The sequence below is a fragment of the Chelonoidis abingdonii genome, chromosome 6 (genome assembly GCF_003597395.2).
Source record: "Chelonoidis abingdonii isolate Lonesome George chromosome 6, CheloAbing_2.0, whole genome shotgun sequence".
NCBI lineage: Eukaryota > Metazoa > Chordata > Testudines > Testudinidae > Chelonoidis > Chelonoidis abingdonii.
In genome coordinates, this window is record NC_133774.1 from 111,825,369 (window position 1) to 111,843,166 (window position 17,798).

The window sequence follows — 17,798 nt, forward strand, 5'->3', positions numbered from 1 at the left end:
CCAAAATCTTGGTAATAGCTCTCCTATAAAGAACCAACCAGATGTATTTTGGTGTAACATTGGACAGAAGCTTGACTTTTAAAGCTCATTTGGAAAAGAATATGCATAAAGGAACTAATATGAACATGCTTCAAAGACTGACTCTAGCGTTGTTATACTCAACTGCTCAATATCATGAACCCAACTGAGCAGGCATCCTGCATACTAAATCTTGGGATGTGCAGTTTAATGCCACAATGAGAATCATAACTGGAACATTACAATCAACACTCATTCGGTGGTTGCCCATTCTAACTCTAACGTATACCCTCCCCCTCAAAATCCAGAGGCACACAAAGCTCATTAGTACAATTGAGCCATGCCCAATTTACCTCTAGAATTTCAAAGATTTTTCTGAGATCAGGTTAAAGCTCTTAGTGTCCTCATTCAATCCTTATGCACACCGGAAAGATTTCTAGTTGCAGTTACTTCATCCAAGTGTGAAACTGGCCTGTTCCTTCTGGCAGGATGGCCTCAAAGATAGGGGTGAGATGAGCCAGTAAGACCCTCTACATTAACTTTGAAGTTGTGAAGCGGAGTGATATTAGATGATAACTGGCAACATCATTTAGTCATCGTCCATACTTGAGGAGGGCCATAACTATCATCTCAGACCAACTTTTGGGGATCTTCCCTGTAAAATATACAGCAGTGAATAGGTCTGACAAACATGCTTGTCCCTTTGGCTGCAAATTCTGAAGGAATTCAGGATAAATGCCATTTTACCAGCAGATTTTCCATTTCTTCTACAGTATGTGAGGGATGATAGTGGTGAAATAATAAGTCTTTGTTGGACATTTTAGAAGGAGCTCTTTCTGAGCCTTCTGACTAGTCATCTCATCAGTTTTGATCTTTGAATTACAGAGACCGTCTGAGGTGGTTTATCATTTTAGCTGATGATTCTTACTGGGTCAATGACTCCAAGCCTACAGTAGAGTGCTCAGGTTATATGAGTGGAATAAGTCAAGACCCTCCACTGTCTTATTCCGTCTCTTTAAGCAGGCAGATTTAAATTACTCTCTTGGTGCTTTTGCTCTGTCTGGATCACCAGTCTTCTCATGTTCTTTGAAGAATGCAAGATTATACTCCATGGGTTTGATTCTTCCATTGAAACTGGAGAGGTTTAGAGCACAATGTGCATAGAATGAGGGAGAGGAGAAGCACATTTTATGTTCTTTTCAGCAGTAGTCAGGCTGTGATTTGACAGCGTTTTATTGTATGATTCTGTACCTGACCTACCTACTCACTGTAAATGATAATTTTCAAAATCAAACTCCACTCTATATGTCACTTGTGTAAAACACAGCTTCCCGTGTCCTGCTCAGTTTGTTTGCACTTATGGCCACTTGTTGCCACTATCTTGCAAGGTGGCTGACAGCTAAAACTCTTGCCTCTGTAATGTGTTGCTACTGGCAGCTCCAGTAGTTTCTTTGTAGAATCAGGTTTATTCTCATTTACTAGTGTGACTATGCCACCCATGCAAATTTGAGGGATATGTAATATATTTCTGCAAGAGATGTCAGATTATTGATCGACACATTTTTCTCACACCCATTTCCTCACAGGCAACATTAAGTCTGGTGACCACATGAAGATGTTCTTCTCTTGCACATAAAATATACATGTAGTAAAGATGACTGAGCCATTTGGCATGTCTGCATTGTGCTTTCTTTCTGACATGAGACATAACTAGGGGCAGATGGAAGAAAATGTCCCTGCCACTTCCTTCCAGATATATAGTAAGGTTATTGTGGGCTGTGAAGATGAAAGGCGTAATGTTTGACTTTGTTATTTAGGTCTAAATGTGACTAGAGGGCATAGAGCTGAAAATGCCAGCCGTGTTGGTATCGGAAAGATAAGCACGTCATGCTGACATCACAAAATCCCTATGGAATTTTCTTTAAGTGGGGAGAAATTTGTAGGCCCACACTGCTATAAAACACTGTTTCTTTTTGTTTATCCACAGGCCTAGTCCATTTGGAAAGATTTAATTCCAGGAGGAAAGCCCTGCAGGGCCCCCTTGCAGTAGCTTGATCTGCAAAACTCCCACTGTTTCAAAATGAGTTTAATTCCTCCTGCTACCTTTTTTCACTCAATGATCACAATCCATTTTATTACTGGTAAAATTCCAGTGTAAAGCATGCCAGTGTGGCTGTTTTTCAGCACAGTTGCCTTCTGAGAGAAAGAAGGGATTTCAGAAGGAGGGGGAGGGATGAGAAAACAGTCCAGATGCAATTATGAGTGACCTTGCAATGCTGAACTGGCATACTCTGCAGAGTCAATAGCCAGGCAAGTTTCTGTGGCAGATCCAATAAAGGGAAAGAGAGTTAGTATGCGGTGGGGGTGAAGGAGGAAGGCAGGTAGATTAAAACAAACTGGTGGCACTACTACCACTACTGTGTCAATGCTCTCACACAAGTTTTGAAGCAGAAATTTGATTCACATAAATGACAGCTGTTGCTGCTTTAGCCAATTAAGGGACAAAATGTAGTAATTTTGTGCTCTGTCTGGTATAAAACCAGGTACTTGAGCACAAGGCAGCTAGTCAAAAATAATCAGAAGCTAACATCCTGGGGAATCAGGAATTTGCTTTTTTTTAATAACATGGTATTGTTAATAAACAAAAGGTCTGTCTCTTGGAGGGGAAAACTATTCTAAGTATTCAACCTGATAAAAGGGATCTTCAAAAGCAGTTTCTTGCTTCAAATCAGTGCCATGCTTCATCAGGAAAAATGGATAAAATATAGAACAGAGCATCACTTTTTCAATAAAGATAAAGTGCTCATGGATCATGTTTAATGCAAATTCTGTATCTCAGTACACAAGATGCTTAATCAGATCATAACAAGTTCACTTGCAAAATCCACAACAGTTTCTGATCCAGCAGATGCAGCTTTTTCTCTCTGGTAACAAAAGTCAATGAATCTTATTGTTTTGCTGGACCTCTTCCAAGAGGTAAAAGGAACTGAGAATCTAATACCCTCTACCCTCCTCTGTTGTGTCCCTGATTACTGTTAGCTCCTTAAATCAAGAGACTGATATCCAATAGCTAGGTACATCCTGTAAGATTTATTGATCATGTCTGCACTGTAGGAGTATTCACACTACACTCACTAAAATCCCTAATTCACTCCCAGTATGAACTGGGCTTAGTGGAAAACCTGATCTGGATTCTCTGAGGGCTTGTATCTTCTTTGGTTATTACAAGTTACTGAACAGGAACCTAAGGGAGTGTGGTGGAGGGTGGGTGGGGTGAACTGAGGATATTTAAATCAGAAGATTACCCTCTGCTCTGAAGTACATCATCAAACTTGATTTGCAGGAAACTTCCACACTAGAACTTCAGCTGTCAGTCTCTCCAGTTCAACCCACTGAGCATTGTAAAAAAAGATCGCCTGTGCCAAATCAGACCAAAAGTCCATCTAGTCAGTATTCTGTCTCTGACACTGGCAAGTACCAGAAGCTTCTGGGAAAAGTGCAAAAATGCCAAAATAGCCAAATATGCAATAATATTTGCAGAGGGGAAATTTCTTTCTAACCCCAGACAATTAATGGTTGGCTTGTGCCATGGAACTTGAGGACTTAGACATCCTTTAAAAATGTTTTATCCCATGTACCTATGGATGTTCTTATTCTTCATATAAATGTCTAATTTTTTTTGAATCCTGCTGAGCTCCTGGCCTTGTCTTTGAAAGGGTTGCTTTGATGTGACTAAAAGCAGAATTTGACCCTTAATGATCTAGGAATATCTCCACAAAACCATACTGAGAGTCATGCTGTCCTGTACTAATGCATCGCAATCATAAAGAGATGGGGACAAGGATTTGTAACCAGTGAGCCATCCAAACAGGCGATAAAGAAAGACAGGAGCAAAGGAGCCACGAAATGGAATGCAAAATCTGTTATATTGTTCTACCACCAGATGGCGCTGTGTGTAACAATACCTTATTTAAGCTAACCTCTGCCATATCTGGCAGAACATTAAAGGATCTTATCCTGAACACATCTGGTGTATATCTCTCTGAGAAGGAAGCTCTATCGCCAGCCCATATCTGGTACAGAAGCCTCATCTGCTAGTAACAGCCCTGCAGCCTATCATTACAATAGTATGTGTGACATGATGTCAAAAGTAAACTACTGCCAGATCAGAACAGAAACAAAAAAAAAAAAGTTTTTATAGAGTGAGGGTTTTATAGAGTATAGAGAAACAAAAAAGGTTGCAGGCTCTCATCAACATGCCACTCTTTAATGACCCCAAAGAATGTCAGCTTTTGTGACAAACCTTCACAATGGACAGACAGGAAGCAGTATTTTTGCAAAATTTCAGATTGCTACAAAACTCCATAAGAAAACTGAAGATTAGAACAGCCATACTGAGTCAGACCGGTGGTTTATCTAGCCCAGTATCCTGTTTTCCAACAGTGGCCTATACCAGGTGATTCAGAAAAAATTAAAAGGACAGATAATCAATCAAGTGATCCATCCTTTGTCATCCACTCCCATCTTCTTGTAGTCAGAGGCTAGGGACATCAAGAGCAGGGAGTTGCATCCCTGACCATCTTGGCTATCCTCCATGACCCATCTAATTTTTTTTAACCCTGTTATACTTTCCCCCTTCACAACATACCCCGGCAATGAGTTCCACAGGTTGACTGTGTGTTGTGTGAAGTACTTCCCTTTGTTTGCTCTTAAACCTGCTGCCTATTAATTTACTGTGGTATGTGAAGGAAAAAAAATAACACTTCCCTATTCACTTTCTCACCCCATTCATGATTTTAATGACCCATATCATAGTCTCCTTAGTTGCCTCTTTTCCAAGCTGAAAAGTCCAGTCTTTTTAATTTCTCCTCATATGGAAGCTGTTCCACACCTGTAATCATTTTTGTTGTCCTTCTCTGTACCTTTTCTAATTCTAATATATATTTTTAAGATGGGATGACCAGAACCACATGCAGTATTCAATGTGTGGGCGTATCAGGAATTTACATAGTGTCATTCTGATATTTTCTGTCTTACTGTCTGTTCCTTTATTAAGGTTCCTAACACTGTTAGCCTTTTTGACTGCTGCTGCATGTTGAACAGATGTTTTCAGAGAACTATCCACAATGACTCCAAGATTTCTTTCTTGAGTGGTAACAGCTCATGGGTAACAGCCCATCATTTTGTATGTGGAGTTGGGTTATGTTTTCCAGTGTGCATTACTTCATTTATCAACAGTGAATTTCATCTGCCATTTTGTTGCCCAGTCATCCAGTAGTAGACCCAATAGACAGGTATCTGCTTTAATGTATGCTCTGGGGAAGCAGAAGAGCATATCTTTCAATCCTTTGACTTTCTACTGAAGACAGTAGCAAAGATGACTATGACAGTGTCGGGATATGTTTGCATACTATATACCTAAGAGAAATATGGTTTATGAAAGATCATGTTTTCACCAGAATCATAGAATATTAGGGTTGGAAGAGACCTCAGGAAGTCATCTAGTACAATCCCCTGCTCAAAGCAGGGCCAACACCAACAAAATCATCCTAGCCAGGGACTTATCAAGCTGGGCCTTAAAAACCTCTAAGGATGGAGATTCCACCACTTCCCTAGGTAACCATTCCAGTGCTTCACCACCCTCCTAATATCCAACCTAGACCTCCCCCACTGCAACTTGAGACCAATTGCTCCTTGTTCTGTCATCTGCCACCATGGAGAACAGCCAAGCTCCATTCTCTTTGGGAACCTTAGGTAGTTGAAGTGCTATAATCCCCCGTCCTCTTCTCTTCTGCAGACTAAACAAGCCCAGTTCCCTCAGCCTCTCCTCATAAGTCATGTGCCCCAGCGCCCTGATCTTTCCATTGCCTCTCCGCTGGACTCTTTCAATTTGTCACCTCCTTTCTGTAGTGGGGGCCAAAACTGGATGTAGTATCTCAGCTGTGGCCTCACACGTGCCGATCTGTTCAATCTCCTAGCAATGCTCCCTACTAATGCAGCCAATATGCCGTTAGCCTTCTTGGCAAAGGGTATCTGCTGACTCATATCCAGCATCCTCATCCACTGTAATCCCCAGGTCCTTTTCTAAAGAACTGCTGCTTAGCCAGTCAGTCCCCAGCCAGTAGTGGGGCATGGCAATCTTTCGTCCCAACTGCAGAACTCTGCACTTGTCCTTGTTGAACCTGATCAGATTTCTTTTGGCCAATCCTCCATTTGTCTAGGTCACTCTGGACCTATCCCTACCTTCCAGTATATACCTCCCCCAGATTAGTGTCATCTGCAAACTTGCTGAGGTGCAATCATCCAATCCACATCATTATAAAAGATGTTGAAAACGGGCCCCAGGACTGACCTCTGGAGTAGCCGCTTGATATGGCTGCGAACTAGACATCGAGTCATTCATTCTACCTCAAGCCTGACAATCTAGCTAGCTTTCTATCCACCTGTATAGTCCATTCATCCAATCCATACTTTTTAACTTGCTGGCAAGAAACAGTGGGAGACGTATGAAGCTTTGCTAAAGTCAAGATATATCACATCCATGCTTTCCCCATATCTAACAGAGCCAGTTGTCTCATCATAGAAGGCAATCAGTTGTCAGAGAATCAGGGATAGGGGAAAATGTTGAATCTTTCATTGGCTGAAGACTGATTACACTGCTCTACAACTAAAATGCTTCTGAATAAATGTAGTCAAACTTCAGTAATTCTGGGTCACTGAGAACAAAATGATGCTTAAATTGTTGATTGGCTCTAGTCAGCTGTTGGGCTCCAGACTACAGCAGTGGAATCTCCTGGCAGGTATGTTAGGGTTTCCATGTTCCATGACCGTCAAAAGGATCTTGTCCATTCTTCTTCATGGAAGGTGATCTTGTAGCCTGCAACCACATCCATGGTGTGATGTGATGGCACCTCAACATCGTTCACGATCCAGATGAGTAGGCACTGTTCACTGATTCATCGAGATGATCTTAAAGCTGTTTTGCTGCATAATGGCAATGTTTTGCCATCAGTTCCAGTTGGTCATGCAGTCCATATGAAGGAACCTATGACAACATGAACAACTTTGAGGTGCATAAACTAGACCAGCATCAGTGACAGCTTGTGGCGATTGAAGGTTGTTGCGCTCTTGCTTGGTCTGCAGACTGGATACCAAAGTAGTGCTGTTTTCTCTGTGAATGGGATAGTCGTGCAAGAGATTCCCCTACATCAAGAAAGATTGGCCACTCCGACAAACATTGGAGCCTGGGAGGAAAAGTGTTCAGCTCCACACATGTTGAATCAAGGAAGATTTGTTACCACCCTTACACATCAAGCTGGGTCTGATGAGAACTTTGTCAAGCCATGACAAAACACAGCGCTTTCAAGTACCTCATGGAAAGTTTCCAAGGTAAGTGAAGCTAAGATAAAGAAGGTGTCTTTGTTGGTCCTCAATTCATGAACTTCTTCGAGATGATGCATTTGACCATGCACTGCGTGGCAGGAAAAGACGGCATGGAAAGCTTCCAGTTAGTGGCATGAATTTTTCTCGGAACAACAAGGCAGACAACTACAGGTTTGTTGGTGGAAAACCTCTCAAGGCATACAAAAGCCTGGTTGCAAGATGTCCCTAAAGATCACATTTTTTGGCACTCTCATCTAGATTTTTTTCACCAAACTGCAGAGCAGTGAGCGACCGAGCACGGCGAGCGATTTCACCAGGACATTGCAACAATGGAGAAACGCTATCAGGGAATGGAGCCATCAATGCTTGCAGACTATTGCTGGACAGTGAAAGAGATGCTCCATTTAATGAATAAGAGACAAGCAAGAAGCGCGAGTAGAACTGAATAGGACTAACATATGTACATAATAGTTTTTTTGCCTTTGTTTATAATAATTTAATTATATAACCCTTTGCTGATTTTAAAGTGTTACATAAACAGGACAGTGAAATATTATCATGTAAAGCACCATAAACACATGAAAGACCTATGGTTAACAATTTATGATTAAAACTCTACTATCTACACAATATACATAGACATAAAATGTAAAAACTTAAATATCTTAGAAACAGTAGCCAATCAGTTGTTTTAATTGTCATATTTGAATTCAGCACATCAAAAAACATAATAAATACCACATTTTATCTCTGAAGCAGACAACTTCTCAAAAATTGTAGACCAGTGTTGTTGTTGTTGTTTTATTATTATTATTTTGGAACTGCTAAGCATGAAAATATTTGGAGACAGGCTGGTTGTTGGGTTATGAGATTAAAAATCTTTCACAGCAGCTACAATTAAAAACAGAGTTAACCCTATTCAAATAGCTATTCAACAAAGCTATTCAAATAGCAAATCTGTCTTGAGCTGGTAAAATAGGAAAACAAAGAGCAACTTGTCAAATTTTAAAAAAGAGAAACTAACTTAGAAACTGTTAACAGATGCAGTATGAGTGCTGGAAATCATTTCCATAAGACAATGAAACAAGAAGGGAGAACGCCCAGGTTAGAGGGACAAATTCCAGGAAAACATCAAGGCTTTACAGCTTAAATGCATAAGACATTTAAAAATTCATAGCTCACCAGTCAAAGTCTTGCCAGTCTCAAGATGTAACAAGCGCACAAAATATGGACATTTTTGCAACTGTTTGTCTCAGTGTTATTGAGAAACTGAGGTGCACTTTTGCTCACTTTGGTATTCCAGAACAACTGATGATGGACAGTGGACCATAATTCACTGGAGTGGAATTAAAGTTATTACAAATGAAATATGATTTAGATCATATTACTAGCAGCCCACAGTACCCACAAGCAAATGGAGAGGCTGAGGCAACTGTGCGGACATCCAAAAAAATTCTATAGCGAGCAAATATTTTCCTTGCTTTTTCTGAGTTACAGATTAATACCAATAGCAGCTACTGGATATAGCCCAGCACAACTCCTGATGGGCAGACAATTCCAATTCTGTTCCATACTTGAAACAGTACTTCTATCTCCAAAGTGGCCAGACATGAAGATAGTAGCCGAATTGGATAAAAAAGCAAGAGGAACTTATGAACACTTTTACAACAGACAACATTCAGAGAACAGCTGAATCTAGAAACTGATGCCTGTTTTTGTGTCAAATTGGATAGAGGAAAAAAATGAACTTACTTCAGCTGTTGTAGAGAAAAATAATTCAATATGCAGATCGTATGTGATTGATACTGGCAGTGGAGAGTTCAGCAGAAACCGTTGACTTCTACAGTTTGTTCCTCAGAAGAACAATCAACAGGGCAAACTATACAGATGGCAGATGCAGAGCAAGATGATGATGATGATAATGACTGATTAAAGATACTGAACCTACTACAGCCAATGGGCAATGCGGCAAATGGACAGCCAGATGACTAACTTGCTATGTGTTTGGGTGAGGTAATTAGAAAACCAGTATGATTCAGAGACATTTAGCAGGCTCATCCATGCTCTACTTGAGAGAGAGCTTGATAGTGTAAATTTTGTAAATGGTAGGAACAGAACAACTTTAAAGGGAGAGATGTAATAAAATGCTGAACTGTATTATAATGTTCAGCCACTAGAAAGCGATGTGTGTAGCATGCCTTACTTAAGCTAACCTCAGCCATATCCTTTAAATTTTCTACCTCATCTTATTGTGAAGAAGCTCTCTGACCCTCCCATATCTGTATAGCAGCCTCATCTGTGAGTAGCAGCCCTGCAACCTACCATATACATGATATACATGACAGATCTATCCAGGCATTTATATCGCAGTCATCACTGTGGCATCTATAGACTTTCCTGACTGTTGGTGTATGTACACAGTAGATTTAATGGAACCAGTACACATGGATTGATATTGTTGGAAAAAGTACAAATGTACCAGATGTGTCATTAACGAGAACATGAAAATAATGAAGCAAGCAATATTTACACTAAGATGATGATATACTGGTAATCAAAAACTGGGATGCTTTGGTAGAAACACTTTTAGGATCATGAAATACTCAAGTGGTCTATATTTCTGGCTCTTTTCTCTGATCTGCCACATTTGGGTTGGAATACCTCTGTCTGTAGCAGATCTTCCTTTTACATCTGTGAGAGAGAAAGAAGGTCAGAAGGATTACTGAAACAAACCACTCCAATCACTCTCTTCCTCATGTTCTCCCAGGACCAGAAATGAGGTTCAGAGGTGGAGATAACTCACTAGTCTGAGTCACTGACTCTTTGCACTCATGTTTTGTCTAAAGAAATGTTAATGCAATGTTGTCACTTGGCAACCTTTGGCCTTGACCATAGGGTTGGTGTGAAAAATATGCTCACTACAGTGAAATGGGTGTGTGGGGCAGAAACATTTTATATCAGTATCGTAGTGTGGCTTGAACAAACCTCTTGAAATAAGGGCCCTTTGCTTCAGATGACTTGAGATCAGGTATATGCAGGTCTGAGCCAGATGAAGTGAGAGAGAAATTCTTCAATCTTGGACAATTCAGGGTTGATTGGCCAGGAATGAGCCTCTCCGCCTGAAGGAAGCTTTGTCGGCAGAATTGTGTACAAATGGGCCTGCTAGCTGGAGTAGCCACTAAGGCAGAGCAATTAATTCCAAGGAGCAGGCACCATATGAGTAAGAGACTGGGAGTCAAGCTTGATGGAAATGGCAGAGATGCTCCATGCGAAGAATGGTAGGTGACCAGTAGTGAGTTGTTTGCTTTTTGTTTAGAACATTTCGAGGCTACATTCTTCTAATGCCCCGCTCCCTACTGCCGAAGGGGAGGACTCTAAGACAATTAACTTGTGGGTGGGAGCCCACCTTAGTGGAGACAGAGACTTCTTCCCCTGTGAAGTTCTGTAGGCACCTGGAATGTCCATGATGGGTCGCTGCTCCAAGCATGCCGCTACAAGCATATTGTGCCATTTTCAGCAGCATGGTGATAGAAGCAGGTTACTTATCTCCAAACTATTTGCCTCTGGTCCTGCAGTGAGCTCTATGCAGACAGACCTCTGACCCTGTTTGGAACCCTACTGAAGTGAATGGGATTGTGTGAGAGCACAGAGGCCTATCCATGCTGATCTCATTGCAGAATAGAAGCCCTAATTTGCATAGTTAGCACAGGAATGATCATGAAATCACAGCAGCATCTCCTAATATCTTCATACAGCGCTTTATAAGAATTTTACAGCATTTTTAATGATTTGCAGAACTAAACATTTTCAAACACACTTCTGTTTTAACCAGCATGTGATTAAACTGAAGAATATGTGCCATTATTATACCTGATATTTACACCCAACAATTTACCATGCAGCTTTAAAACTTACTGTGTATCATGCAGGAACAACATTAAACAGAATCAACTTTTAATAAGCGCTACAAATGCTATACTCACCAGAGACAAGCCAAGAAATCAGTTGTTCCAGTCAATTTTCCAAATCAAATTAACCCAATATTATATCAGTGAAAAATCTTTGAAGAATAACGCATTGTGTTTCTGTTACAGAAAAGAATAGATAAGCACCAAGTGTAACCTATGTATTTAATAGCTGTTTTCCTCTCTGTGTACCTTTTGTTGGGATTGTCTATCAGAAGTGTTTTCTCAATTTTCACACTCCCCAAGTTCTCAAAAATAAAAAAAGACTGCTGGGTGCTATTTTCCTGTAAATTGTGATTAATAGAGCAGTTTTTCTAACTATAACAAGGAGGTTATTCTGCATTATGCCTCTGGAGTACATAGTGCATGATGAAACTTAGATCTAAACAAGGTAGCATTATCAAGGGCTCTGTGAATATTAAAACACTGTAATTGCTGTCACAGACAAACTTTGTGATTAAAATATACATACAAAGGAACCATTTAAAAACAAAAAACTGCTTATCTTTCCCATCAGATAGTGTCATGTTCTACAACATTGTGCCCTGTTTTGTCATGTCATTTGCACTTAGTGTAAAGTACCATATTGCAGCTACATCTGACAGGTCACAAATTTTATTCAGCATTTTCTCTGCAGTAGATTTCATGCGGCACTGTCTCTGCTACCTGAAAACTGGTTTGTTCATGCTATTCAGATGTTCCTGTGTTCCATTTGGCAGCTAGATGAATCCTTAATCTTGGCCCCTTTGCCTTCAAAATCAAAAGCAGGGATTATGTTTATATAGAAATATTTTTGAATATCCAAAACTTCAGTAAGTGTAGTAAATCAGAACAGGTTTAATGATATCCTCTTAAGCAATATGCCATGTCTTCCTGTCTGTGTGTAAAGAACACATGCTATAGTTAATTGAAGAGTCATACTGAAAAGAGGTCAGTCAGGAAATTTCACTCTGCTGCAGATAGTTGCCTAAAATTTGCAGATAGTTGCTTATTCTCAGGATATGATATAGGGATTCAGCATCAAAAACTCCATTAAAAGGCAATGAAAATCATGCAGCAGCAACCCTGTTCAATTCTTTGAATATTTACTGTACCTCCATAATGTCCCTATTTACTTTAAGCTTATAAATACACAGTATACTTTTATTTTAATGTTATATTTAAGCAATAAGACAAGATAATAGGCAGCGGATTTCTAGGCAATTATAGAAACCCCCTGGGGGCATAATTCCCTGGTATTCTAAGGACCAAAAGCATATCAAGGCTACTACCAACTGGAATTTCAAAATGAAAATAGAGATAAAAAGTGAAGTCCATTTCCTGAATATGCTTAATGTAGGTACGAACTTAATGATGGCATTAGGAAACTTGCTACTTCCTTAAAAAAAAAATTAACTTTTATAATGGCATGTCTCAAAGGATTCCAAAGCACTTCTCATATATGCAACCATCTTTATGGTACAGGATGGCAGCCAACCAAGCAATCCTAAAGATACTGAGGCAAACCCCTACTCTTTGGAATTTTTAGCATCTACTTAAAACCGAAAGAACCTCAGGTGTTTTTATTTTTGTTTTGTTTTAAGTTCTCATGTGAGAGAACCTTTGGAATTTAATTTACTATACCTACCTCACAAAGGTGAAAAGCTGAGGTGACCCTTCTAGGATTTTACCTGTAGTTTCCCCAAATCTAGATAAGTTAAAAGTGGGCAATACTCATTAAGATTATTCAGGTAAATAAGAGGGTGTAATCTCCCACCCACCCTGTGAGGCCTGCTCAAATTGCATGTCCAGGTGCAGAAGGGAGAGCAGGGTCTACAGGGCTGTAGCTGTCCTCTGCAAAGAGAGGGAGCATTTGGGTTGAGGAGGGGCAGGGCATCGGTGAAGCCTTGACTTCCGCACCTAAGTCACAGGACAGCAGCGCTGAATGAGTACATGGATGTACCCTGTAAAGGTCACTTTATCCTCCATGCTAGAGCAATTCTTGCCAGGGGCTCCTTCTGGGGAGGCATAGCTATATTATTATTATTTATTTTTTTATTGATGTACTGCCTTGTGGTAGTGCTAAGAACTAGATGTCAACTGTGGAAAGCACTGTTTAAACTGATGATAAAGATATAGTCCCTGCCCAAATGATATTACATCTGAGTTTAAGACAAAAGATGGATACAACACGTAGATAAAAGGAGCCCATGGTATGAACGGATCACAAGCTTTGTACCAATCCTTGCTAAGAGCTAGGCAGAAAGGATCAGTTTAGCCCTATGCAAGATAGAATTAATATTTGTAAAATCACATGCTGGAGTGATCTAAAGGGGAACTCATGAGAGCACTTATTAAAATTGTACCACTTAACTGAAGGGGGCTAGGGAGAATTGCTGGCTTCTCGTGCCATTCAATCCCTCTCTGAAGAATATCTTAGCTATCCCAGCCAGAGATAATATATCTCTAAGGCTCAGAAACTTAACCTCTGAGAACAACAAAAATATTTTTTCCCCTGCAATGTACCAGATTGCACCTACTGTCAGGTTATTTTATGAATATTTTTGCATCGGTGGATATTCCCTTTTCCCAGTACAATGTTTTATATAGACCCCATTTAAAAATGCACATGGTCAAGACCTTGTGATAGCATCAATGTGCTTCATTTATTTTTCAAGAATAAAGTAAAAATATTTCCATCAAGTTCACTTAATAGAAGTTTATTTGCAAGTAGGGTGACCAGATGTCCCAATTTTATAGGAACAGTCCCAATACTGGGGGCTTTCTCTTATATAGGCATCTATTGCCCCCAACTCCTGTCCCAATTTTTCACGCATGCTATTTGGTCACTCTGTTTGCAAGTGGTCTTTCTCCTTCTTTTGGTTATGAGAAACCATTTTTGTTTAAATGGGAGAACAAGTGAATAGGTTTCTCATTTCCTCATGTCTCCACACGGATATGTACCCCTGGTTATCATGGGCATTTATCACAAATAAAAGAAAGGGGAAACATTTTGGGAACCCCTTTTGTTTAAATATTGGCAGTGAATATCTAGTTGAATAATAACATAACATACTAGTGGAAATAGATCTGCCATTAGGCAGAATTAAGCTAATAATTTTTGTTTCATGAAAACTTGCAGGAAACACTGAGATATTCATGAGTGTTTGCAAGAATTTGTTCACTTGATCCAGAATAAATGGTGTTAACTTTGCTATTAATGATCAATTTTTTTTGTGAAATATGCAAAAATTTTCAATGGGCACAATTTGTACAATTGCCTAAACTTTTGACCTTGAGCAAAATTGAAGAGAAATATCACCATTTTCACAGCATAAGACTTCTATGTATGCATATATAGCACACCATTCTGAAAATATAGTTTGTCAGTTAATTTTCTATGATGCCTATATAACCCACTGGTGAGCATGTTACAAATACTCCTCTGTGCCTAATCTGCAGGCTATATGTACTTGTTCTAGACCCAGTTAAAGAACTTTAGCTTTATCTGTAACTTTAGGTTTAGTCTAGCTCTGGAAGTCCTGTGTTCAACTGCCCCATCTTTAGGCCAAGATGATGACTGTCACATATGGGTAATCCACTGGTCAGTTTGTATTATACACACCTGATCCACAAAAGCTGTGGGTCTGTTACACACACAGACTAGACCATTGCTCTTTATTTAAAGCTTTAGCAACTCATGTTTTTAGCTCTAGAAGCTCCCAGTTCAAACCCCAGTCTTATCAGAAATGGTAGTCATAATGTATGCAATACTCTGAAATGTGTGTAGGCAGGACTGCATGTGGAGGCTGAGGAATACATAGATATCCTTCTATCTCCTATACTCAGAGTGCATAGACTCCACATTAACCCTGAACAAACTGGTTTGGGAATTGTTCTTGAGGCTGATCAGGGGTGGGGGAGGACTACTGGACCTGCAAATTGAAGATTCAGTACCCAAATCCCATGTTGGTTAGCCTTTTAAAGAGAATCAAGCTTAGCCTTGCCTGTAATCTAGCAACTCTCCCTGCTCATATTAGTGACCTCAGCTGTGAAAGGGTCAGGAAAGGTGACATAAGGCTGGAGGAGAACTCAGGGAAAAAACAGAGGAAGGAGGGAGGTCACCTCTCTCTTTCTCTCTCCCTGGCTTGGGGAAGGCAGGCTGAAGAAGGCCATTGAGATACAATTAATCCCTGTGGTGGGCCCTGGAAAGGGGGCAAGTCACAGAGAGGCAATATTGAGGGGTCAATTTCCAGTAAGAGAAAGGAGGAGCCAGAGGTCTGAGAATCAGAGGAGACGCTGTGTAAAGCACAGGCTGCAGGGAAGCAGCACAAGGATCTCAGAGTCGGAGATAGGATGTGGCCCATACAAACAGTAGCACATTTGAAGGACCAGACCTAGCTGCTTAATGCAGTATCCCTGGGCAAGAACTCAGAGTAGAGAGTGCTTCTGGTTTCCCCATCTGCCCTGAGGAAGGGGCATACAAACTCAGCATAAGGACTGTTGAGTCTAGCATTGGTCGGAAGATGGATGGGCGGAGAATCTCTTGTGCTGGGACATTTTTGAGCTCTTAGTTATTTTTTTTTTGTCACCATGGAGGGGGTCTAGACTAGATGAGACTAAGCCAAAGCGGTGAGTATGACAGAATCAGCCCATTGCAGGAGCAAAGAGGTGACCAACAGGGGGTGCTAGAGGCAAATACCCCTGTAGTGCCCTTACCTAACACCAGGAGATGCTACTGTGGTGAATGCAACCACTTACAACCCCTAGCACTCCATTCCAATGGCACTGTTGGCTGCAGCCAGTACCCCAGCCCTACGGTGAGATAGAATAGTAGAGTTTGTTTTTCCCACACTCATTCATTTAATTCACATAATGGTCACCTATTCAGCTTTAACGCTGGTGAAGTCAATTTCATCCATCGCAACCAGTAGTAAGAAGCCTAAGGACAAGTAATAACTTTTTTCCAGAAATTCCCTCACAGCAATAATGGAAAAATTACTCTACAGCCAGTTATTGTACCTCCTGTAACTAAGAGAGTGTGCCTATAGTTACTGTAAACCCCATCCTAATATTGCCAACAGCATTCATTTGTAGTGTGTGATGACATTCCTGTTTTTTTATCTTTAAAGCTCATTTAGTATGTATGCATCAATGGTGGTAGTATTAATCTGAGATACTGAAAGCTAGAATTTTTATATAATTATGCTCTTAGCTATGAAAGATCACATTTTAATAAAAGCAGCAGAGAATCCTGTGGCACCTTATAGACTAACAGATGTTTTGGAGCGTGAGCTTTCGTGGGTGAATACCCACTTCATCAAGCGCAGGTACGTGGAAATTCTCCAGGGGTAGATATATATATGCTAGCAAGGCGAGCTAGAGATAACGAGGTTAGTTCAATCAGGGAGGATGGGCCCTTTCTAGCAGTAGAGGTGTGAAAACCAGGGAAGAGAAACTGGTGTCTGTAATTGGCAAGCCATTCACAGTCTTTGTTTAGTCCAGAGCTGATGGTGTCAAATTGCAAATGAACTGAAGTCAGCAGTTTCTCTTTGAAGTCTGGTCCTGAATTTTTGCTGCAGGATGGCCACCTTAAGGTCTGCTATAGTGTGGCCATGGAGGTTGAAGTGCTCCCTACAGGTTTTTGTTATATTGCCATTCCTGATATCTGATTTGTGTCCATTTATCCGTTCCGTAGTGACTGTCCAGTTGGCCGAGTACATAGCAGAGGGGCATTGTTGCATATGATGGCGTATATTACATTGGTGGACGTGGAGGTGAATGAACCAGTGATGGTGTGGGATGATCTGGTTAGGTCCTGTGATGGTGTCGCTGGTGTAGATGTGTGGGCAGAGTTGGCATCGAGGTTTGTTGCATGGATTGGTTCCTGAGGTAGAGTTACTATGGTACCAGCAACTGCACACTGTACCATAGTAACTCTACCTCAGGAACCAATCCATGCAACAAACCTCGACACCATCACAGGACCTAACCAGATCAGCCACACCATCACTGGTTCATTCATTAATTCATGTTGGAGAAGCACTTTTAAAACCACAGATCAGGGCTTTTGTATACATTAAAAATGTTGTTCATCATGTTGCTGATACTTTTGAACCAGCACTTTACTGAAAAATACATATTTGGACATCATATTAAGATCTATAAAATCTGAACAGGCTTCGAAAGGAAGGGATGGAAGTCCTATACCAGGTTATATTTAAAATTGGATTAGCCTGAGCACTAAGAGAGATGCAGATCATCCATTCTGCTGCCATTATGCCATTGTTCCTATGTGACATGGCTGGCTTTTTCCATCTTTTAGTTTCTATGACTGAAATACAGCTTTAGTCTCATAACGCTGCTCAAAGATGCTCCCAATCTGTTTGTTCCTCTATACCCATTAAGAACACTTTTTTTCCTTCTCATTGAAAAATAAGTGTTGTTTTGAAA